This window comes from Pleurodeles waltl, chromosome 4_1 (assembly GCF_031143425.1).
Source record: "Pleurodeles waltl isolate 20211129_DDA chromosome 4_1, aPleWal1.hap1.20221129, whole genome shotgun sequence".
Taxonomy (NCBI): Eukaryota; Metazoa; Chordata; class Amphibia; order Caudata; family Salamandridae; genus Pleurodeles; species Pleurodeles waltl.
This window is the reverse complement of record NC_090442.1, coordinates 905309607-905334465: the sequence shown is the minus strand read 5'-3', so window position 1 is coordinate 905334465 and position 24859 is coordinate 905309607. Positions and strand designations below refer to the sequence as shown.

At 40.3% G+C, this 24859-nt stretch overlaps 1 protein-coding gene across 2 annotated transcripts in view; it reads left to right on the top strand.

Annotated features, from left to right (window-relative positions):
• GRM8 (glutamate metabotropic receptor 8) overlaps positions 1 to 24859 on the top strand; it is a 2784122-nt gene that overhangs the window by 880332 nt on the left and 1878931 nt on the right. The gene's annotated exons all lie outside the window — the stretch shown is intronic.

Genomic DNA, 24859 nt, shown 5'->3' with positions numbered 1-24859 from the left:
TGTGGGTGCCCTTCTTATACCCATTTTAGTCTTTGAAGTCACCTTTCTTCAAAGGGGACTCACACCTACTTGTGAAATCCTGCCTTGTCCAGGCAAGGCCTCAGACACACACCAGGGGGTTGGAGTCTGCATTGTCAGAGGCAGGCACAGTCCTTTCAGATGGGAGTGACCACTCCACCCCTCCCTCCTAGCAGAGATGGCTAATCAGGAAATGCAGGTTACACCCCAGCTCCCTTTGTGTCACTGTCTAGTGCGAGGTGAAAAACAACCCAACTGTCAAACTGACCCAGACAGGGAATCCACAAACAAGGCAGAGTCACAGAATGGTTTAAGCAAGAAAATGCTCACTTTCTAAAAGTGGCATTTTCAAACGCACAATCTTAAAATCAACTTTACTAAAAGATGTATTTTTAAATTGTGAGTTCAGGGACCCCAAACTCCACATGTCCATCTACTCTCTAGGGGAATCTACACTTTAATCATATTTAAAGGTAGCCCCCATGTCATCCTATGAGAGAGACAGGCCGTGCAACAGTGAAAAACGAAGTTGGCAGTATTTCACTGTCAGGACATATAAACCACATTACTATATGCCCTACCTTATCCATACACTGCACCCTGCCCTTGGGGCTACCTAGGGCCTACCTTAGGGGTGCCTTACATGTAAGAAAAGGGAAGGTGTAGGCCTGGCAAGTGGGTACACTTGCCAAGTCGAATTTATAGTGTAAAAATACACACACAGGGTGATTACAGGGTTACTTATGTGGGTGGCACAACCAGTGCTGCAGGCCCACTAGTAACATTTGATTTACAGGCCCTGGGCACCTCTAGTGCACTTTACTAGGGACTTAACAGTAAAACAAATATGCCAATCATGGAGAACCAATTACGTACACATTTTAAACAGGAGCACTTGCACTTTAGCACTGGTTAGCAGTGGTAAAGTGCCCAGAGTAATAAAAACAGTAAAATCAGAGTCCAGCACACATCAACAACCTGGGGAACAGAGGCAAAAAGTTAAGGGAGACCACGCCAAGGATGAAAAGTCTAACACCCAGTTAGAGAGGGGATCTGCCACATAACTTTATTTAGAGGGTTCACAATGGAGGGTTTGTCCATTTTAGCCAAACATCCGGGTGAGCACAGGAAGCTCTAAATAGGGAAAGAAGGTTTCTGCCATTTTGGTGTGCAAAAGTGGATGGGGTCACCACTGGGATCGTTTACACCATTGGTTAGGAACTGGCAAGGAGTTTCCTCTCACCCACTGGCCAGGACTGGGCATAAATATAGTATCCCAAGTACCCTCCTCAGATTATTACTGGACCTGTGAAGGATCAAAAGAAGTACTGCACTGCTTTCTGAAGAACCAGAGGACTGGGCCTGCTTGTCTTGAACCCATGACTCCAGGAGTGACTCGAAGGGTCAGTTGACTGACCTCATATTTGAGCTTCAGGGACACAACAAGCTTCCTAATGTCATTCCTGCAAATGCCCAGCTGACCAATTCCAGGTGGACATGGCCTTGACCCTGCTGGTTTCTAGTGGAGTGCGTCCTAACCCCCACATGCTATCCTCAAGGTCCTGGACTCTTAGTTGCTGCCAAAGTGTACTCCTGAGGTTTCCTGAAACTTGGGACATAGAAGGTGTTGCCAACTTTCTGCTCTGAGAACTAACAAGTGTTGAACTTTTCCTTTATATGTGGTTATCCCCAAACCTTTTGCCGTCATCCTTCTGTTTTCTAAACCTGTTGGGTCTTTAAACTCTGCACACTTTATCACTGCTAACCAGTGCTAAAGTGCTTGTCTCTCTCCTTTTAACATGGTTACATTGGTTTACACCTAATTGGTATATTTAATTTACTTATAAGTCCCTAGGAAAGTGTTACTAAATGTTCTCAGGGCTTGTAAATTAAATGCTACTGGTGGTTCTGCAGCACCTATTGTGGGTTTAAAGTCCCAAGCCTGTCATTGCAGTCTATGTGTGCAGTTTAAACTGACCTTCGGACCTAGAAAAATCAACATTTTGCCAGGTGTAATCTTCCTTTTCAAAACATATATGTCATCCCTAGCATAGGTCTTAAATAGCCCATATGCAGGGTGAAGTGTATTCAAAATGTTGGACATGCACTTGATTTTTACATGACCTGGCAGTGAGAAACTCCTGTATTTGTGTTTCACTACTGCAAGACCTGCCTCTCTCATAGTATAATACTGGGTTAACTTATTACATTTGATAAGGGATCACTTTCAATTGGAAGCAGGTAGGAATATGGAGTCTAGTGTCTAAAGTACTGTAATTAAAAGCCCTTTACAATGGTAAGGTCGGATTTTAAGTCACAATTCTGTAGGTGCCATTTTAAGAAAGTTGGCATTTTCATGTCCCAAAGATTTGGTGCCTGCAACCTGTAACATTACTAGATGTAGCTGATAGTTAGTGTGTGTGTATTGCTATTGCTCCCAGACAGTGAGACAAAGGGAGAAATAGGCGTTGACAGGATGGGTCATCTCTGAATTGATGAGGGGAAGCAGCTGCCGCCTACCACACTTACACATCACAAAAGGTTTGACACTCGCTGTTTGTGACCCCAGTCAAGCTAGAGCCATGATACTGCGGCAGAAAATTCCAAGCACTTCTGGGGTCAGAAAGATTCAAAACTATCTCCTACTTCAAAGCTGCCATAGAGTATAAATATGGGACCCTCAGACCCAACTCATCAGTAGACCTCAAGAACTAAGGAATACTCCGAAGAACTGCTCTGCTGCTCTGCAAGAATGACTGCTACTCTGCTGCCCTGCTGCCTGTGTGAAAAGACAGGACCTGCATCTTGAAACCAGGACCACCCAGAATTACCCCCAGGGCTAGTGGGCTAGCCTCCTGATCAGAGCCTCAGACACAAAAAAGGCTCCAACCATCTTAAACCTATCACCTGGGCTACTTGCTGTGATGTCTTATCCCTAAGAGGTACCACCTTAGTCCTGGACCCTTGGAAGTGTGCCTGAAAGTGCTCTGTCACCCCACCTGTGGTCCTGTGAGCCAAAACAATGCAACACAATGCATTTCCTCACAGCTGCATCAGAGGCAAAAAAGCACAACACATCCCCAACAGTGGAATTCGAATTGCTGCTCCCAGTCTCTTCGTACCCACAGCTGCGCTATGCATTCTTGATGCAGGCATTTGCCTTGCAAGCCTTGCATTGACTGCCTCCTCTTTGACAACGCAGGACTCCGCACCGCATCCTGGCAGCTTTATTGGAACCCGTTGGGGCAAATTGCATGTTCAACACCGGACTTTGCATCACAAGCCCTTCATCAACAGCATCCTTGAGAACAATGCAGGGCAACTGTCTCACAGCTCTTTGGAACTGTACTGTGCAACTCGTCCTTGGTGTGGGATCTTGCAATTCAGGATTTAAGCTTTTTTGTTCAACAGGCATAACTTTATCCCTGTTTATAACCTGTGATCTATCGCAATCGACCTGAACCTGTGACATTGTCCCAGTCCGGTGCGACGGGATGACCAGAAATGACCGTTTAGGCTTCTAAGCACTATTTTCACTTACATCTTTAAAATTGCATATCTCCACTCCTACTGATTAGATTGTTTTCATTTTGATATCAAATATTTTTTTACATTTTACTGTATTTTTCTAAATTAGTGTGAGAGTTTTATTGTGCTGTTTTAACTTTAATACTGTATGCTGTATAAATACTTGGCACATTGCTTCTTCATTAAGCTTGATTGTTTTGTGCCAAGCTATCAGAGGGTTAAGGACAGATAATGTGGGGGTTGCTTTTGTTTCACTCCGACAGAGATTGTAGTTGCTGCTTGAGTAGGGTTTCACCCATCTTAACCAGCAACCTAGTTTTGAAGCAACAGGGGACTAGGAGCAATCTGCCATGTCAATCCTACAATGGTGCATTGTGACTGGGCAACAGGTTCAGGTTGCTCCTGCTACATTGTCTTCCGGAGTAGCAAAAGTGAACTAGCGGGTCTTTGCCAAAAAGGTGTCTGGCCTCATGAAACCCTCTTTGGCTACAGCTTTGCCCTGTTGGAAGAATCCAATCTCCAAAAAAGTGACTAATTGCAAAGGAAGAAATCTCCACCTGAGGAACGCATGAAAAGTATACAGCTGAAAAGGGACCTTCCATTGAGGAGAAATTCAAATGTATCCAGCTTGATGATTGCCTGTCAAAAGTAAAGGACTTCAACAAGACCCTGGCCAGTTACTATATAAAAATGTGGAGACATTGTCAACCATAGCCTACTGCCTTGCCCTGCTAAGGATTTAAGACTTCCATCTCATAAACTAAGGTCCTGATTCAGATCTTGATGGACACTCTGTCACATAACATGACAGATATCCTGTCTGCCGTAAAGCAATTCCATGATTTTCTATGGAAATTGTAATATATACGTTTGTGACAGAGTAATCCATCTGCCAAGATCTAAATCAGGTCCGAACATGAAAATTTTCACCGGAATGAACCTGGTCCCTTTATCCAATCTGCGCTCCATTGCAGTTGGCATTAATATTTAACTTTGTCCTATTCAACCACAACCAGTTTATCTCGGTTGGCACTTAATGCTTTTTGGTGCTATTTTGAACCATAAACTTTAACAATTTATAACGCTGATTCTACTGAATTGATTATTATTGTTTTAGTTTCATTTCTTTGTAAGTTACTTCATTTTTCAAATTTGGTTTGGGATTTTTTTGCTTGTGGTGGGTCTCCACTCAATATTACTGTTTGTGTGGTGCAAAAATACTTTACATTTTGTGTCAGAGTTAAATCGGACTGCTTTGTGCCAAGCTTCTAGGGGGTAAAGCACGTCAATTTAGAGACTTTATTGGTTTACCCTGATAGGGATTGTGATTATTATTTTGAGGTGGGTTCTCAGCCCCCTCAGATAATATTCCAAATGTTTACATGTGTGAGTGAGTGCAGTCCACTGTGCAAGAGGTTTAAAATAGTAAGACTGGTTATTTAGATTAATTGTAAACAATTACAGTGTTTTTCTTGGCAACCAGTATGCTTAAATATTCATATCAGTCAGCGAGACCAAAATCTTGTGGTTCTTAGATAAAAGGTCTTACTTATGTTCGAGCCTGATTAAAGAAAATATGAACAATGGGACATATTCACAAACCTATATTCAGGTGTAAACTTAAGTTTACAATCAAAAATACCTGCTTTACACCTAAAAGCAATTCACAAACAGATTCCTGACAGGATTTGTTTGAAGTCCACAGGAATTGTAACATGGCATTCACAGTATCACATATGAAAATGTGCATCTGTTGCAGCTTTCCTTGCATGCTGCTGGCAATGTAGATGAATACGAAAACATATGAATGTATTTTCAAGCAGAGATCTACATTTCAGCCTATATTTTTACATTTTAATTGGTGAAACTAGACCTCATTAAGTTAGGTGCATCACTCAAAAGTCAAACAAATTGCTAATTGTTGTTGGGTTTGGTACTTGAATATCAGGATCTTTTCCATAATACTGTTGGAGTATCTTATGGGTAGCTTTTTTAATTATTGGTATTTTAATTAATAATATTTTTACATAATATTTTCAAACTAAATTGATATGATTTTAACTTTTTTTAATTAAGTATGTAAATATTGTTGTCAATTCATTTTTTTATGTAATGAACAAATCACTTAAGACATAGGCCCTCATTATGAGGCTAGCATTCTGAAGACCACCAGCCCTTCGGTGGTGGTCAGGACCGCCGCTGCTGTGGCGGTTGAACTGCTACATAAAGGCCCTGGCAATCACACTAACAGGGATCCACCAGCACAGCCGGGATCCATGATCCTGACGTCCTGGCGGTGGAGGAGATTGTAATCCGCCAGGACAGCACTGCATGCAGTGCTGCCCTGCTGATTAAGATATCGTTCTCTGCCAACCTTTTCATCGCAGTTTTACCACCATAAAAAGGCAGGTAAGAACAGTTGCAGGGGGCCACTGGTGGACCCCTGCGCATGCACTTGGCAAGGACAGTGCTGGGATCCCCCCTGCCCAGCACAGTTGCATTGTTCACTGTCTGATGTGCAGACAGTGAACATTACAAAAGTTCTGGTGCAATGCTGCAGTGGCAGCATTGCCGGCGGCTTGATTACGAGCCAGAGACAATGCTGTCCCCTATTTCCCGCTAGGCTGGCGGGCAGAAACCTTGGGAGACTAATAATGGGTCTGGCAGGGAGGTAGCCTGAGTGGCGGCAACCTCCCCATCTGACGTTCGACGGATGGTGCAACTCTTCATAAGGCCCATATTATAGCACCACAGCATATGTGGAAAAGCAGATGTTCATAATCATTCAGAAAGAAATGTCCATAACTTCATTCAGTAATCAAGTTCACAAGGTTGTCCTCCAGAAACAATGAGAGGTAAGGCGAACAACCTAATTACGAGGCTAGCGGTCCCACAGTGGCGTTCAGGCTGCCGCGGCTGTGGCAGTCCGACTGCCACATTATAAGATAGGCAAGCGGACGCACCTACAGACCGCCGTCCCTGCCAAGATCAATGATCCTGATGGGCTGATGGCCGGCTTGGTTGTAGTCAGTTGCGGCAGTGCTGAACTCAGGGCCGCCATGCTGATTCCAACCTTATTCTGTGCCAGTCTTTTCATGGTGGTTTCCCCACCATGGAAAGGCTGACAGAGAACAAGTGCAGGGGGCAACAGGGAGGCCCCTTCACAGCCCATGCCCGGAGCAGGTAACAATGCTGCCGCACCCTTCCCACTGGCTGATGAGTGGGAACCTTGGTTCCCGTCCATCAGCCCAGTGGGAAAGTCGTAATAGGCTCGGTGAGAAGATCTCCATGTCCGCGGTGGTCTTCTCACTATGGGGCTGGAGGGCTGGAGGGCCAATGGTCAGCCCGTCAACCTCATAATGAGGCCATAAGTATACCACATTATTTAAATATTGATTGGGAGGGAATCCCTGGTGAAGAGGACCCTTTTGAGAATATAATACAACTCTTCTCACCTAAAGTTAATTGGGAAAGGTGCAGGGACCAGTAACAATTTGGTGTGGACTGGGAGGAGAGGCTGCTTTTTACCCTAGGTATTACTCTGCATGGACTGCAAGCTGCTGCCAGCAGGAGAAAGGTTCTTCCATTTTGAATTTACCTCAGAATGGTGCACTTCGTGATAGTTTACAACATGGATACTTGCAAACATTATCCCAGGGCCAAAAAGCATGGTCTGTGATGTGAACAAGGACTGCATTGATACCAGCAATGTGGCAGTCAGGGTTTTAGTGGGGCTGTTTGAGTGGGGAAGCAAAAAATAAACATCTAGTGGCTGAATTGCACTTTGTGAAATCAGAAAACCTGGGATTAGTTCCCGGCTTCCCCACATAACCAAACTGTTTGATCCTAGCCAATTATTTTGTTTTAGTTTCCCTCTTTTTTCATTATCACATATAAGAGGACATTGAAAGACATGACTTAAGGATGTGTGCTGTAAACAATTTCTCCTGTGTTTGATTTAATAAACTATGTTTTTGATCTATAATAGGGACCCATGAACCCAATGAGTGCACCTAATCACTGGCTTGGTTTTTAGTTCACTATTGACATTTTTGTCAGTGTGGGACGGGCGGGGTAAGGATGGGGTGAGAAGAATGAATGTTCCTAAATCCATGTTTGAAAACTTTCAGTTAAAAAAATACTTCTCAGTGCACTGATAATCTTATGTACTAAAGTGAAATGGACCTGCCTGTTAATGAAATACACTTTTGAATTCTGAAGATACTCTAGCAGGTTTTAAACTTTTGCTGAAAGGTTTGTTTAAAAATTAAGTTGTTCCTAAAATTATGCAGTACAAAACACTCTAGTTACTTTCCTCCAATAACTTCAATTAATTTTTAATCCAAATGCTTCCACATTTATCTAACTTTTTTGATGTTAGTGCTGAGCTGAGTAAACAGCAAGCCAGTGCAGCTGCTGACAAAGGGTCTGCATGTAAAGGTCAGGAGGGCCGCATGCCGCTCCCGGGCCGTACTTTGAGTAACACTGATTTATGGCAAGGTGAAATGGATTTGCTAATAAAGTGGGGAAGGATTGCCCTTTTTAACATTTTACCCAATGACAGAAGTCACTCCCATCACTTTGCTAGTAAATTGCTAAAAGGTGGCTGTATGTGTCCTGTTTGGAGACCTCAAATGCTAAACTTGTTCTTACTTGTTCCCAGGACTACAAAGTGGACAAGGATTAGTTGTTTGACTTCCTCTATGGCAACATGGACACCAAGAGCTACAGGAGGCCTTTCCTTAAGTGACCAGCAGACCAGTGGAAGGTGTATCTTTAATGGACTGTACTGTTGGACTCTGCTGGAGTGGTCCTTAAACTCTAAGTACTATCCCTGAAACCCTGGGAGCCTTCAAAGTAAATAATAGGTGACATGCGACAAAGTTGGCAAAGATTGGATGTGAATATTTTCGGGCTTTAGAGCATCAGGACTTGCCACCAAGGCTATCCATCCAAAGTGCAACCTCGGCAGGCAAGAAACTTAAGCTGAACATTTTTAGCCTCTGGAGGACCAGGAATTGCTACCAAGGCTAGCCATCCAAAGAGCAACCTTGACAGGCAAAAAACTTAAGTTGCTCCTACTCAGAGCTTTCTGATGCCCAAAAGAAGACTTTAGCAGACCCTTCTGGCTATGGGGCCTGAAAGAATGTTTGTGCTTCAAAAAAGAGACTAAGGATCTGATTTAGAGTTTGGTGGACAGGTTACTCCATCACATACGTGGCAGATATCCCGTCCATCTTGTTAAAAGTACATTATATGCCACGGCACTTGTAATAGAGTGGATGGGAAATCTCCCACGTTTGTGGCAGAGTAACCCTTCCAGCAAACTCTGAATCAGGCCCTTAGTATCTTTTTTGAAGCTCACAAACCCAAGGTATGAGTCCCAACATAGAAATCCTGACTGGGTGAAGGTGGGAAAAATATCCTGTTGATAACAGGACTAAAAAAGGTGCAATATTTAACATTTCTTGCTCTGAGCATTTTCCACCAAAACGAACAGCGTCAGTTAGACCTCAGCTAATAGATTGCCCTAGGGGAGAATTTGAATAATGGCCTGATTTAGAGTTTGACGGATGGGGTTACTCTGTTACAAATGTGACAGATATCCCACCTGGCTATTAATATCCCATTATATCCCATCGGAATTGTAATACAGCTGACAGGATACCCGTCACAATAGTTACAGAGTAACTCCTCTGCCGAACTCTAAATCAGGCCGTTAGTCAGAAGGTAACCTATTAGACTGGGCAATTGGACTAGCTGGATTCTGGTGCATCATGGTTAGCCTCTACTTGTTCCGTGGGCCCAGTCCACCACACCACAACCATGCACGGTCTTCCACACCCATTGACAGCATACTGTTTCTTTACACTGCTTACTCTTAGTTTCCCTTGATTAGATTTTAATCATATTTGTGCCATATATCTTATTAAATGATCTTGGTTGTGGGATGTTATTGTATTGTGTTCAGATGTTTTAACTGTTTTGGCTCTGCTAAATACTTAATACTTTTTCCATAAGTTAAGCCTGCCTGCTCCGTGCCATCGCTATAATGGGTTGAGCCTAGACTTTACTGATTTTCACTGTGTTTAGCATGGCAGGATGTAGGGACCTATTACTTGGGTAGGACTTATATGCTCACCAATTAATAACCCATGTTCTCACAAAGTTCAAAGTGTGAAATATATGTATTATTTGTGGATCACCTGCACAATATTGTTGTAAACAAAATGGTTGACAAAAATATTGTGTAAACAATATAGTCTATCACAATATTGCGCTCTCAGACTTATAATGATAATTATAAAAATATCAGAAGAATATATTATCACTAATATCTTCTAGAAATTGACAAAAATATAGAGTTTTCAATATAAATAGAGGTTACAATAGTACGTTAAATATTTTTATATTTAAATTTATTCAAATGTAAATTTTATTTTTTCCACTAATATTTAATACTATATATAAATACTTATATAAACAGAGAAACACATATAAAGATGTTTGTACTTATATATAAATATATATAGTGTAACAATAAAAATATTTTTATCACATTATATTAATTTATTATATTTTAAATTAATGTATTTGAGAATATATACATACTGTAGAAAACATTTTACATTATATTAATTTTAAAAATATTCTAAATGTTATGAAAAAAATATATATGTATATCTGTATATATATATGTATATATAAATCTCTCTCTCTCTCTCTCTACATATATATATATAATATATATATGCATATATATATATATATATGATTATATATATATATATATGCATATATATATATATATATATATATATATATATATATATATATTATTTAGTCAAAAGAATTTCACAGCACTCCACAAAGTCCAATTATCAATCTTTTATTTGGATTGCACAGCCTCCAATGCGTTTCAGCTCGCCTGGAGTCTTATTCCAGGCAAGTTGAAACGCGTTGGTGGCTGTGCAATACAAATAAAAGATTGCTAATTGGACTTTATAGCGTGATGTGAAATTCTTTTGACTAAATAATTATCTACGTGGATGGCCTCCGCCATCACAAGCACTGGCAGATGAGTGCACCACTCAAACAACAGACTACTTTCGTTTTATATATATATATATATATATATATATATATATGGATATATACATACCACTGTTCGTAACGAGCAAGCCATTTCTCACAAGTGATGCGGGTGCCAGCGATGGATCGCACTCAGACTTCTATTACTAAGTTCTCTAAACTACCACTAGTAAGGAAAAAGGAGCACGCCAATTCCTTGCACCTTAGTTTACTGGCACAGTGCAAATCCTGATTCAAAACTTTACACCGGCCTCTTGTCACTTTTTCTGACACTGCTCTAGCACAAGTACTTTATACATGTAATCCCACATGTATAGAGCCTACTAGGAGCTCCCTGAAAAAGAAGCACCTGTGTCTAGAATGACGGTGCACTGCACAATATCAATCTAAATCTCAGTGAATGCCATTACCTGGGCTGTGGCCATGTGGTCTTCACCAAAATACTAAGTGCAAAGTTGCATTGAATCAAAACCTGGCAGGGTGGCTTAGGGCAACAATAGTCTCACAGCCTGCTTTTCCATCCCTCCCCTGCACAGCCAGGCTTCCTTTCAAAGGAAAAGAGCTACTCGAGTCGCGAGCTGGTGTGAAAAGGAGAAGGCCCGTTTAAAAAACTGGGCTTGAGGCAGTTAAAGCAGGACGTATTGAGCTTTGCCTTTCAGCCAGAAGCAAGCACAATGTAAAGAATAGCGTGCCAGGGTAACATACAGTTGATAATAATATGTTGGTGTTTACTTACCCACTGCATGTATGAAAAATATCATTTTTAAAATAAATTCTTTGAAAACGTAACCTTATCTCTATTCTCTTAGAATGGAATGAATTGCTTCCGGTAATGAGTTGCTGCAGGGGAACACTGAAAATCAAGTGCTTGATCTAAATCTAATGGAGTGTGATTATTTATATCCTTATTCTAATATATTTGCTGTCTCAGATCCCATCCTCCATGATGCATTATATTAATTCTCGTCTACATGACTGAGGATGTTGTAAACAAGAGAGCTATTAAGACAAACAGCTAGAATATGAAGGCATGAAGATGCTTTATGATGTGTTTGAAGATGATATATTCTAAGTACAATCCCAAGCTTGCTTATCTAAGCTTGACAAGGTGTTTATAAAAGTTAGAGCAATTTCTCCACTGCTACTCGAGTATGAAATATCTGCTTAAATAATGTAAAAGCAATGGTAAAAAAGATATGTTGTTCAATGAGCACACCTCTGCACATATATCTCCTTCTAAATTCCCAACAAAAACCTGACATGCTTTTCTAATACTCTGTTAACTTTATCAACTGAAGTAAATATTTTTCATGTTAATAAATATGATAATTACCTTAAATACTGTAAAATACAAGGATACCTTCTTAGATTTGCCTCTCAAGCAATAGTGCCTAGTGAGGATTCGGGATCGGATCACAAAACATTTTTGACTGACTCTATTTCATGTCCTGGGTGGTTAAGTTAAGACAATGATTAGTGTAAACACCTCTTACCACTGAGTTGTGAACACAGGTTTCTGAATGTGCTCACATGTCAGAAGAATGTTTGTGGATATCTGTTGTGTGCCATTTTGGTATGCTAGTGATGTGGTGGTTTTTGTGCTACTGTGCTTTTGTGCAGCAGCATTGCAATGTGACATGGTGCTGTACTGTGACTGTCGTTTTGCATTCTGTTTTGATTGCTGGTTGTGTTTTACCTTGTCATTTTTTAATTGTGTTATTAATCTGTTTTGCATATTTTTTTGGGTTATGCTCTTTTGCTGCTACATTTCAAGCCAAGCCTAGCACATTCCAATAATGCTCTTGACAAGCAACCATTTGCTGCTATCTAAGGTGGTAAAATGGCACTGCCTGGGCTCTTCGGCAATTTATGACACCTGTCAACCCATAACTTTGGCTTAGACCTTTGGCCAGATAAAAAAAAAAATGTGTTGACTGGTACTGTGCCATGTCCTTGGTGGTAACCTACGACAGAGCATGGTGCAAACACATTTCGTCACTATATTAAGGCTGTATGTTTCTTCCCATCTATTTTTAAATGTATTTTTAAATTGCTTATATATGTTGATGTGTTATATTCTTACTTTAGAAAACTCAGCAAAGGATGCACAATAGCCAAATTGGCACATACCTTTAAAGATCCCATGTAAGGTACCTAACTACTTCTGATTAACTTCTTCAGCTTTGTAAGACACCAGTCAGCCGAAAACAAAGGCAGAGACCATGAGCCTGATCACAACATATTTTGGTTGGTACTATTTCATGTCCTTGGAGGCAAGATAAAACACTGCTTGGTGCAAACTCATTTTATCACTGTATTAGGAAAGCAGGATTCTGGAGAGGGGAAGGTATGAAACAAAATGTTATTGTTTTATGTTGTGTGACACTTCATTGTGCTGCTGACGTGTTTTGTGTTTCTGTTGTTTTTGCTCATTATTGCAATGTGATGTTATTGTGTTGTATTGTAGTTGTTGTGTTGCTTTTTATTTTGACTATTTTATGTTTTGTGCCCTGGTACGTTTTCATCAGTTTAGCACTACTCCAACTAGAAAAGGTAACAGTTAGTCCAAAACTGTGAATAGAACCGTGGGACTTATTTAGAGATTGGCTGTTTGGATACTTGGCATAGGAAATTACATAATAGTAGAGTAACAAAAATGTGTACCTGAAAAGCACATACTATAGTTATTGATGGACTTATCTCTCTTTGCATGGTCATCCCCAAACCTTTTGCTTTCACTCTCCTGTTTTCTGAATCCATTTTCTTTGGCTGGTAGGACTCTGCAGCCTTTACCATTAGTAGCAGGTGCTGAGGTGCTTGCGCTGTCTCCTTTAAACATGATAAACTTGGCTTACACTCAGTTGACACATTTAATTTACTTGTAAATCCCTAATAAAATGATACTACATGTACCCAGAGACTGCAAATTAAATGCTACTAGTGGGGTTACAGCACTCATTGCACCACCCTCAGAAGTGGCCTTTTAAACATGCTTGTCATTGCACCCTCTGTGAGCAGTTTTATCTGCCATTTCAACATGACAAAATAAACCTTTTGCTAGGCCTAGTCCTTCTTTTTTAAATACATATAAATCACCCCTAGGGTAGGCTCGAAATAGCCCATATGGCAGAGTGCAGTTTATTTAAAACGTCTGACATGTAGTCTTAACTTTTACATATCCTGGTAGTGAAAAGCTCTCAATTTTGTTTTTCTCTGTTGCAAGCCTACCTCTCCACGGCCTAACAGTGGGTTAGCTATTACATTTAATGACAACTTTCAAATGGAAGCAGGAAGAAATGTTGTGTTTTGTTTTGTGTCTAAAGAACAGTAATTTAAAATCCTCATTAGTTGTAAAGTTAGATTTTAAGTCACAATTCTGAAAACGCCACTTTTAGAAGTTGGCATTTGCTTGTCCAACCCATTTGGTGCCTGCAGCCTGCATTCTGGGTCACATGGCTAGGTGTAGACAGTAAGACAAAGGGGGAATATGGGTTGGCAGGCCAGGCCATCTCTGTCTTGATAGGGGTGGAGTTGTCACCTACCATATGTACACATCACAAAAACTGCCTAAGCACACTCACAAAGGGTTTGACATTAGTGATTTGTGCCCCAGACAATCTGGGACCAGGGAAATGAGGCAGGAAATTCCGAACACCTCTGGAGGTGGAAACCTTCAGAACCTGCTCCTACTTCAAAGCTGACACCAAGTATAAATATTGGTTTTTGTCAGCAGGGGTGAGCAAGTGTGCACAAAGGCAGAAGGGGTCTGTAAACGTTTTTTGTCATGAAGCTTTCTCAGTCAGCAGCATATGGGTTAATGATATAAAGCCTTGATCACCAGTAAACAGGACTTAAATGCAGAAATATCATGTGGTCAGTAATAACAATTTTAGCTTTTATCCCATTCCTCAAGCTCCCTGGATTATAAAAAACATATAGACTTGGGATTGCTTGGTGTAAATCAACATGTGGAATCTCTATTTAGGGACACATCTCTGATGAAACACCTCTTGTAAGCAAGTGGTAAATGGAGTGAAGGGTTTATGCTAAGTGGGGGTTGGTGAGAGTTCCAGTGGCAGGAGATTCTGTAGGCTGGCAGGAAGAGCCTTATTTGCTCCCCCATGCTGTAGGACGTGGTCCAGTGGGGTTCAGGGTCCAGACTGCCAGTGGCGGATCCTCCGTGTGGGCGGAGGAGCGTCAGCCCCCCCCCCGCCTGCAGCAGCAAATGCAAAACCTTTTAAAGAATACAATAATAAACTATGTGTGTTTTTTATGGAGCGCAGGGGTGACATGCACTGCAGGGGAGGGCTCAGAATTCCTCCTTCACAGCGCATGTGTGTTTGGCCGGCTGTCTCGGGCCGGCCAAACACACATGCGCTGTAGGCTCGCTCCAGACCAGCAATACAGTTGCTGGGCTGGAGAGAGCCTGCATAGGCTCCCAGTCTGCCTGGGAGGGCCCTGGCTGGGCGGTCCCAGCCAATCCTGATGCTGCTATGAGCACTCGGGTCTGATGTTCCCTCACTTGGAAAATTCAGGCCTCTTGTGATTCGGTAGAGTAGTATCCCATTAAGGAATATCTCTAAGCCCAACAAGTAATCAGGCTCTCACTCTGTAACATACAGCATATGCTGCAGAAAAGAAATGGCAGTAATTGCAGCTCATTGTATCATAGAGTAACTGTCAGTTCGTGCAGTAACTTGCACAGAGGGCATGTTTGCACATTTCTATCTGACAGAGATACATATCTTTCTTCTGCAACAATGCACACTTGATTATGTGATCTTGGTATACCCTGTGGCCATATAATTAAAGAGAGCCCCAGTACGGAGCATAGAATCAGTTATTAAGACTTTACAGCACATACACCTAACTCTAAATTGCTCTGAGTTAGTGCATAAACTGAAGTATTCACAGCTCAAAAGCAGGTAGAGGGCACCACTGCTCCCTGTCTCCGAGCTGTGCTTTTGGTATGTCATGCGGCTGGCCCCTTGTTGCCACAATCAAACCAACAAAAATTAGACTAGGGTTTATAAATTTCATATTTGGTGAGGAACTCGTGTTAAGAGATTTTTTCTAAGTTTGAGTAGCTGTGCCAGGCATAACAAAGTCATATCTTAATATGTTGGTAGACTTTTCTTTTAGCCGATTGAGCATCACGTTCTAACTTTAGACTTAATGAATAGTGGATTGTATATAATGCTTCTGCATCCCCTGATCATTCAGTCATTTAAAACCCCTTCTGCCACTTAGCAGCTCATTGGCACTTGAAAAATGCTTCATTGTTGTCAGATGCCTCGAACTCTGCTATAACAAATCACTCTATAGTAGCAAACGGGAAAAGGAAGAGGTTGAGAGGATTAGGAAATGAAAAATGGAGGATTGAACCTGCCATGGAGGCAGTTTAGGCTGCTAGCAGTCAGGATATTAACAAGAAACCCAGCTCTTTCTTAAAGAATATTTCACCATCCGTTGTACGGCTACAGGTTTACCACCTTCAGATGTTTTCTTTGTGGATTTGTAAATACAGAAAGAAAAGTAACACAGCAGAATTAAATTAAAAGGAGCATTAGAATTGAAATGACACGCTCCTACCAACATCATCAAGCATTTGACAATGTGATTTAATTGATGGTTCAATGATTGAATATAAAATGCATTTTCCTTGAGTAAATTAGAAAATGCTTAACATTGAAGGCAAGGTTCTGATAGTGGATCTCCAAAGTAGCTGTTGAAATACTTGTGCCCACATCACTTGCAGAGACTAGGGTCGTAGTCAATATTGGAGTAATGATACATCTGATAAGGGGTTTAACATATTTGCAGAGATGGTCCTGCAATAACTTGGCTCATTGCTTCGAATTGTCTTTGCCTCTAGGTGGACCTCAGAAAGTAGCATAAATGTTTGAAGAGTGATTTCCGTCTTTTGACAAGGCATGTTTGCCTTGGCGGAGAGCCACATCAATGCCATATTTTCAAGATATCCCCTTAGGAAGTTTTTGCATTGAATGAATCTAAAAGCAAATCACGTATTCAGTTTCCGGTTGTCCTGGAAATGAACCACGGATCAGAAGCAACGAAGCAGGTATGGAAATAGTGCACAAAAGCAATGGATAAAACACAGTATAATAGGGGGGATGCATATTGAAGTATTTTGTGAATCCCTCAAATAATATTTTTTTCACATGAAGCAGAATAATTTAAACCACGTGTCCCTGCCTAGAAAACCTTCTTTATTATTGCAGCAACTGAAAAATGAATTTGCCAAGAAGTTAGCTGATTTGCCCAAATAACTTATGGATGAGCATGCATAAATGAATGAATTTAGAATATATGAATTATCGCACCCCCGAGCAGCACTGTCCTAGGACACGTTTTTTTTGCATAGGTGCAAATGTTCTAAATTATCTGGTGATGGAACTTGAAACATACCTTTTGGACTACACACTTTCACAATTGGAGGTTTATTTTTGAACCACCCGAACTGAATTTTCCATTGTGATCGTGTTTCTTACTCGTTACCCTTGGATCTATTAGCGATTACGCTACATAAACCACGCTCTCTTGTAGTGAAGACTTATGTTTTGGTAGTCAGTAGACATGTCTTTTCTGCAGCAATTTAAATGCTAGTTTTAAATTGCACCGTACCACTGCAAAGTTCGTGTCCACTTGCCAATATTAGATCACTCCCTGTCGTCGAACTTAAGTACACATCCCCCAAATCAAGATCAATCATTCACCAGAGTACTCATTCGTAATTCTGTTTTTTTTCCCCAAATTATGACAATTTCTCTCTATATATGTGTTTAAGACAGACCACCCACCATATACTGTCTGAGACTTATCAGTGTGCACTCTACTTTCTGAATTCGTTTATCACTCCACAGCTCATTAACAAAAATATATACATTTCATAATCTCCAATGACACATACAAATAGTTCCATAATATAGTTTCGTAGGACCAAATATAAGTATCTATTGAAATTTGAAACAGTGGCGTTTTATTTCATTTTTTTATTCTTGTTAAATGTCAAGTTTGTTCTCAAATTGTAGCAGTATTCTTTGCAAGATATGCAAGGTTCATAGTTATATTCTGTCATCTCAATATGGAGTCTTTGTTCCATCCTATTGTACCGTGGTATGATTAAAGTTATAAGTAAATTGCTTCAAAACACGGAACGACTGATATATATGCCCATAAATAGCGCATGCCAAAAATCCAATTTTCTATTTGAAAAACTTGTTAAAGAGAAGTCTCAACACTCGGGGGAATTTAACTTTTCATGAAAATAGTTGCAATTGATTCGAAAGCGTGCACCATTACATTTTTAATGGAATAACATGTTAGGCCGGCAGACTTTCACCTATTAGTTTAAATGTACGTTGAGTTTTAGATGCCAGACATATCTGGCATATACTGTGTAACTTTGATCGCAATAGGTTTAGGACCAAAAAAAGATAATTTGGTACAACTTTATTAGTCAAGCCAGGTCGGAATTCCTTACCATCAATGCGATGAGGCCAAATTATATAAAGTTGCAAACTGCCATATTCTTCTGAATAATATAAGTCACTTTAAACATGTCTTCTGTAAGGATGTAAAATACAAAAGATTATTTTTCCAGGAAAATTACTTTTTGCTCACTCTTTGGTGATTTATATCGTTTCAGACAAGTGGCCCTCACGAGCATTGGTATTCCTTGTTTGTTTTGATTCAGTAAGCATCATTCAGTTAAATAGAGTTTAATTTCTACATTGCCCTTGTGTATAATTGGCATAAAATATTTGCGCCTGGAGCAAGCTATTCATTGTCCTTATAAACAGAATGAGCTTGTCAAGAATCTGTTTCGGTTTTACATCATATTAAAGAAAACTACACTTCGAAATGTGTTTAATAAGAAACTGTCTTTCTTTCAAGTTGTTAAGAAATTTCTTATTTGATGGATTTTCAGCACACCGTTAGATGAGTTTAATCCCGCATTATTTTACTAATTTCCCACTGGGCATGTAAAGCGAAAAATCCCAAAATTGCTCTATTATGACACGTTGCATAATTATGTGACATTCACAGCAAAAATTGCTTGTATTTTCTGCTCTATTTTGTGTAGTGCGAAAAGCATACTAACCTTCAAAATAGACAAGAGAATGCATTTTGCGTTAAAATGTGGCGCCAAGTGCTGGTTTTACATTCCATATACTTTTTTTGCAAAATTGTCAATACTTATGCAAAAGCATGTTATATCGATTTCACTCACCTCTAATTTACTATTGTTTTTACATTTTTTTTTAAATATGAAATTATTGGATCCAGATTTACAAGCCAATTCAGGTGGCTACTCCTTTCAGGAATTTGAAAAATGTGCCTGGTGCTCAATGGGATACAACTTTCATATGTATCTTCATTGCCGTCTGATAAAAATAAACAAGAAGATTCGGTTATGGCACATAAATATCTTCTCAATATCTGACTAGAAATGTACGCTGACTTTGGATATGTTGTAATGCGGGAGCTTTCTCGAGACAATTGTTTCTTTTTAAATGGAACGAGGCCTGCACGTGCATGGCATTTGCACAGAACGGACAATCTGTGTCAGTAGTAGTTTATTCTGCCCCAAAGTTTATAGCTTATGTGCAGCAAGTGCTCGGAGGGGTAGAAGAAATATTGTGGAGCAGACAAAAGGTACTGCTGTTTTTTATTCCACCAGCTTGCTGTTATTAAGGGTGGGTAAAATCACATATTTTCCCCTAATAAGTTATATTACGCAAAGTATGTGTAAATAATGTGAAATTTAATTTGGGGAATCTGGAATGAAAATTGAACGTGAGAGCTACCTTGTATTTGAGTCACTCGAGATAGTAAAGGCACTGTGTCTGCAATGGCACATTTTCTCCTTGAACTTCTGCCCATCAAGCCATTTTCAGATCACATCAGACCTATGCAGCCTAAATCTGTGAGAAATGTCCTGCTGTCGTATTATCTGACATCTTGTGTAATTTGTGTAATGCTAATTTGCAGAAATCATGGTTAATATATAACTATAATGTAATTCAACACAGGCCTATTTGAAATTAAAAGAATAGTTTGGCACCTTGGTCAATGAATAAAAACTCCTGAAACTTCAACTTTGAGTTGTCTGAGTGTGAAGGTAAGTGGGTATGTGCTTCAAGACAACTGGATGGTAGGATTAACAAATGTGCAGACATTCAGGGACACAGGGTATCGTAGGACTGAAGCATCTCTGCAGGTGACTCTAGAAAGAAAGAACTGAGGCTATGTTATACATATCTCCACCTCAATACAAAACATATTTATTGCCAAAAAGGCATAGGAAGATTGTCATCATCTTAGGAAGCATCTTTCCTCGCTTTTCAATTTATTGCCCTCTATTCGTTCCTTTGCAGTGTACGTAGTCTCCCCACATGCCATTATTTCTTTGCACACATTCCAAGGCTACAAAAGTGAAGAAGAAACAGTGGTACTGAGAAACTTGCTGGGTATGCCACCTGAAAATGCAAAAGGATCCGGGGACACTCACAATTAAGGAAAACATGGTCTCTCATGCTGCTCCAAGCTGCACTTCAACCATGGCATAAGGATAACCTTATGAATTATTAATTAAGAAGATGGGCTTGGGCAGAAAAAAACAATTGTTATCAATTCAACAGCAGCCCCAGGAAATGCCCCATCCCCTTACAACAGTACCATAAGCAGAGGAACACGGATCCAGGATGAACTTGAAAGACATCTCAAAATGCTACCAAAAGTTAACCACAAATACTCAGTATTAGAGTGCATAGAAAATGATCACTTGCAAAAAACGTATGGACTGGAGGTAGCAAGATAAACCTGAAGCAGAACCCCTCTTTGTCCACAGCAAACCATGTGTAGAAAATGAGGCGTGTCCTCATCGATTGTTTTGATGCAGTGGTCTCATTAATCCCCAGCAAAAACAGGGAAGTGGGTTTAACCATGCAGGATGTGCAGGTTATGTCAAGGCAGATGCAAAACAACTCCTGAAATTTATATCCGCCCCTCAGCAAGTGGAGATGGATTCAACTCCTTCTGTAGACATCATTCACGGGCTATGCACAGCAACAACTGTAGATGATGGTGCTGGTCTAAGTGAAACATCTCTACCAAGCGTGAACAGTAAATCCAAATCGGATCCTTGGAGTGTGTTAGAAAAAATGGGTGTGGAACAGGTGGGCAGACTGGAGAAATCAAAGACATTCGGTAAATTAATGGAATCCTTCAATAAATCTTGACAGACTGTTTTGGAGGGTCTCAGAGTGATTGCAAGAGAAACAAAGATATCTAGCTAAACCCCAAACAAAAACTCTATCTGACTGCTGATATTAAAGAAAGTAGCTCAGGCTAAACATCCCACCTGACAGAACAGGCCAAATCCCTCAGATTCACCCACAATCCAAACCTTTCACTCAAAGGACACATTGAAATAAAGACCAAAACAGCCTGATTCCAACTCTCTCATGGAAAAAGTGAAACCTTTTGTTCAGAATGAAAATTAGAGCCCTAGTCCCTCCTAAATGAAGGCAGTCATTGCACATCACAAACTCAGAGACCACCCTTGATTTCCCAGTGAGACATCTTTCATACAAAAGCATAGGACAGCAAGGGGCTGAAGAAATATGACTATATCACCTCATAATAAAGGAATTGCACTAGTCCCCCATGCAAGCCTGGATCCTCTTCAACTGACAAATTAACAATATCTAGTGGTCAACACTAAACAAGGAACTATGAATGCTGAATTAGTGACTAAAGGCCTTGTATAGAGGTTAGCAGACAGGTACACCATTACAAATGTGACAGATATTTTTCACTTTATTACAGGTGCATTAGGGAAAAATATATTTTTATGGGAATGATAGGATATCTATTACGTTTGTGATGGAATACCTGTCTACCAAACTCTAAATCACACCCTAAATACTGCAGAAAGAAGAAATAAAAAAAATCCTTCTCAGCTTCCACTCCCTCAATCTAGAACAACATCCCCTCTAATATCAGAACAGCATCAACCCTTCTAGATTTCAGGAACAAACTGAAAAGTTAGGAGTATATTTAAAAGCCTTGTGTGCAGACGGTGCGTCTGGTGATGCATCATGAAGACCCACATCTGCAAGGTCACGCAAAGCCATTTTGCATTGCTTTTCATGGCCTTGTAGATATGGTGTAAGGAATACAGCATAAGTCATTGTGTTGTGTTACATTATGTCAGGGAGGTGTGCCATGGGCGTTGCGGTGGGTGTTCCCATGCAACACCTGTGTTTTTTGACACATTCAGGAATCTATAAACCTGGGAATGTGCCAAAACTGTATGGCTCCCCAGGGCAGGCACAATTAGGAGAAATATCTTTATTTATCCTTGTGTTTTCCTCTTTCAATGTGTTCTACATTCTGTAACACAAATAGAAAGAGGAACAATGCCTTGAATGGATTGTGTTTGTGCAGGAAGTTGTCTCTTCCTGCACAAAAACAATCCTGTCTACAATGCAGACACCCTTTCACTGTGATGCAAGGGTGCCTGGATTGATGCTAGGCAGCACTTTGTCCTTCAGTGCAGTGGGAAAGGACAGAAATGCACTGTATCTTGTACATATGTTGCATTTCTGCCCTTTCCCTGTGGTGGAGGGAATCTGTGCCACGGGGCATGTAAATATGCTCCTTACATCTTCAAGGAACATGAACTAAAAGAGACAAACTTCTCACCCCTCCACTAGCTCTACCTTCTGCCTCTGACCCCTTCCCCTCTAGTTACCCGACTGGTGCTTTACCCCTGTACAGCACCCAGTTGCTAGCTAGCTATGTCCTCTAACCACAAAACACTGACACACATATGCATATATACGTACTTAAATCGCGCCACTATGCGAAAAAGGTTAATTTCTTCATTATCCTGTAATCATTGCTGCCATTTTCCTTCAACCAGATTTACTGTTACCAGGGGTCCCCATAATTCCAGGGGTGGGATGATAACATGAATTATGAGATATTTGAAGAATGATATGCAGAAATTGACTTACTGCGCAAAGTTCTAAGTTTGTCCCTGGTAATCCAACAGGAGAGGTTGCTTGCTTGAATCGGTTGACCCACCAGCAGTGTATCCACCGTACTCAAAATTCAGATGTGCCTGGTAACTCTGGTTACTGAACCCACCGGAATTACCAGGCCACTCGTAATAAGGTCCTATGACTTCATCAGGGATACAGTTGTTGACTTCAAGCCTTGGTCAGCCCATGTTAAGAGATCATTCACAGAACGAAAAAAAAACTAGGAAGAAAGAAAATTGGCAATAATGAAAACTGACATTTGCCTAATAACGGTCAACAAAATGCTAGATGTTTATCAGCAACACCACATATGTTGAGATTACCTAGGTTATCTTGCGGGGTGCCCTAAAGAATAAAACAATTGCATTGCTGCATGGATAATTTGACGGGTAATCATGATTCCAAATGAACTAAGAATTATATCCAATGTTCTGACAGAAGCAAGGTATCTACAATAGAGCTGCCCGGGGTGCTGAGAGAAAGGAAATTTGAATGTGATTCTCTGGTTAATAGACTTAAACAAACTCATAGAACCTAGGGCATATTTAAGAGCTCCTATCCTCACCTTAGCGCCGCCATAGCATCATTTGTTTTACGCAAAGGCAGCACTAAATTGGCTTTTTCCACAGGCCATATTTACAAAGTGGCGCAATGCATGCATTGTGCCACTTTGTAAACCCTTGCGCCACATTATGCCTGCAGCAGGCATAATATATGGAAGGGGGGCTTTCTGGCACTATGAGATTTCACAATTTAACAGATTTCACTGCGCCATTTTGGTGTTATTTTTAACACCTGCTCAGAGCAGGTGTTAAAATTATGCTTCCATAAAAACCTATGGGCTTCCTTGCACTTTGCTACACTAGCGTCAACATTTTTGATGCTAGTGTAGCAAAGCGGCACAATAGCATCAAACATTTTGACGCCATTGTACTAATGTGCACCATGGTGCGTGGTATTATAAATACGGTGCAACCATGGTGTCTTTAGGTGCTGGTAGGTGGTGCAGAGAAAGTGGCGCATCAGCTCTGATGAGCCACTTTTTCTTAAATATGGGCCTTATATTCAGCCAAGACTGAGTGGATAATAGCAAATCGCATACTTATTAGTATGTGGCTTTTTTGAAATCACAGATACCCTTCATCAACACTTTTGGTTGTGTTTCCTCTCTGTACTATTCCCTCTGCATCAGTGACAGAATTAATATATTTCCTTTCCTTTTGATTTTTCTGCTTTGTGTTTTACGTTCTCTATATAATTGTTAAAATCATCAAAGTTTTTAGTTTTTTATCATTTTTTCTTTCACATTTCATGTTCACATTCCTGTGTATGTTATGCATGTGAGTGCATTTTGCTATGCTATCTGACACAACTGGGATCGCCTAAAAGTAAAAGGTAAATATATATCAAAACCACATATTCTTCTTTAAATCATCTCCTCTTTGAATTGTTCAAGAACTAAGTGCAAACCTGCGAAAAAATGCACTGGATTATAAGCAAGACTGATTTCACACCACACATAAAACACAAAGAAAGATTTGCAAAGGAACCCTGATCTTTCACTGTGAATATGGCATGGACTAGCATACATTTGTACAAATGTGCAAATACTACATGATTTTACAGCAGGTATTTGTATGAAAATGGATTGTTGAGTGACTGGGGAGTGAGTCTTGGTCAAGTAGCAACCACAATCCTTGTCAGGGTGAGGCGCAAGCCAACCCTAAATTAACCTGTGCTCAACTCCCTCGTAGCTTTGCAAAGAGCAGAGAGGCTTAACTTAGAGGCCACATTTAAAGTATTTGTGCAATACTTCAAACAGTAATAAAATGAAAACAACACAAAAAAAGGTCCCACCCCAGGTTTGAAAAATAGAGTCATTTTTTATAAATAAAGTGAGACAAAAATGACATAATTCCAATCATTTGAACAGGAGATAAGCCATTCTAAAGATTTTAGTGAACATAACGCTAAAAAGCACAAAGCCCCAACTGTGGATATCTGGTTGCGGGCAACAACAACAAAGTCACAAGTTCAAGCTGACTGAAATGGAGCACAGGCCGGCTACAGGGACCCAGTTAGGCCCGGTGAACAAAGTATCCTAAATCCTGGTTTGCGGAGCATTACAAGGATCCACGTCAAATAGG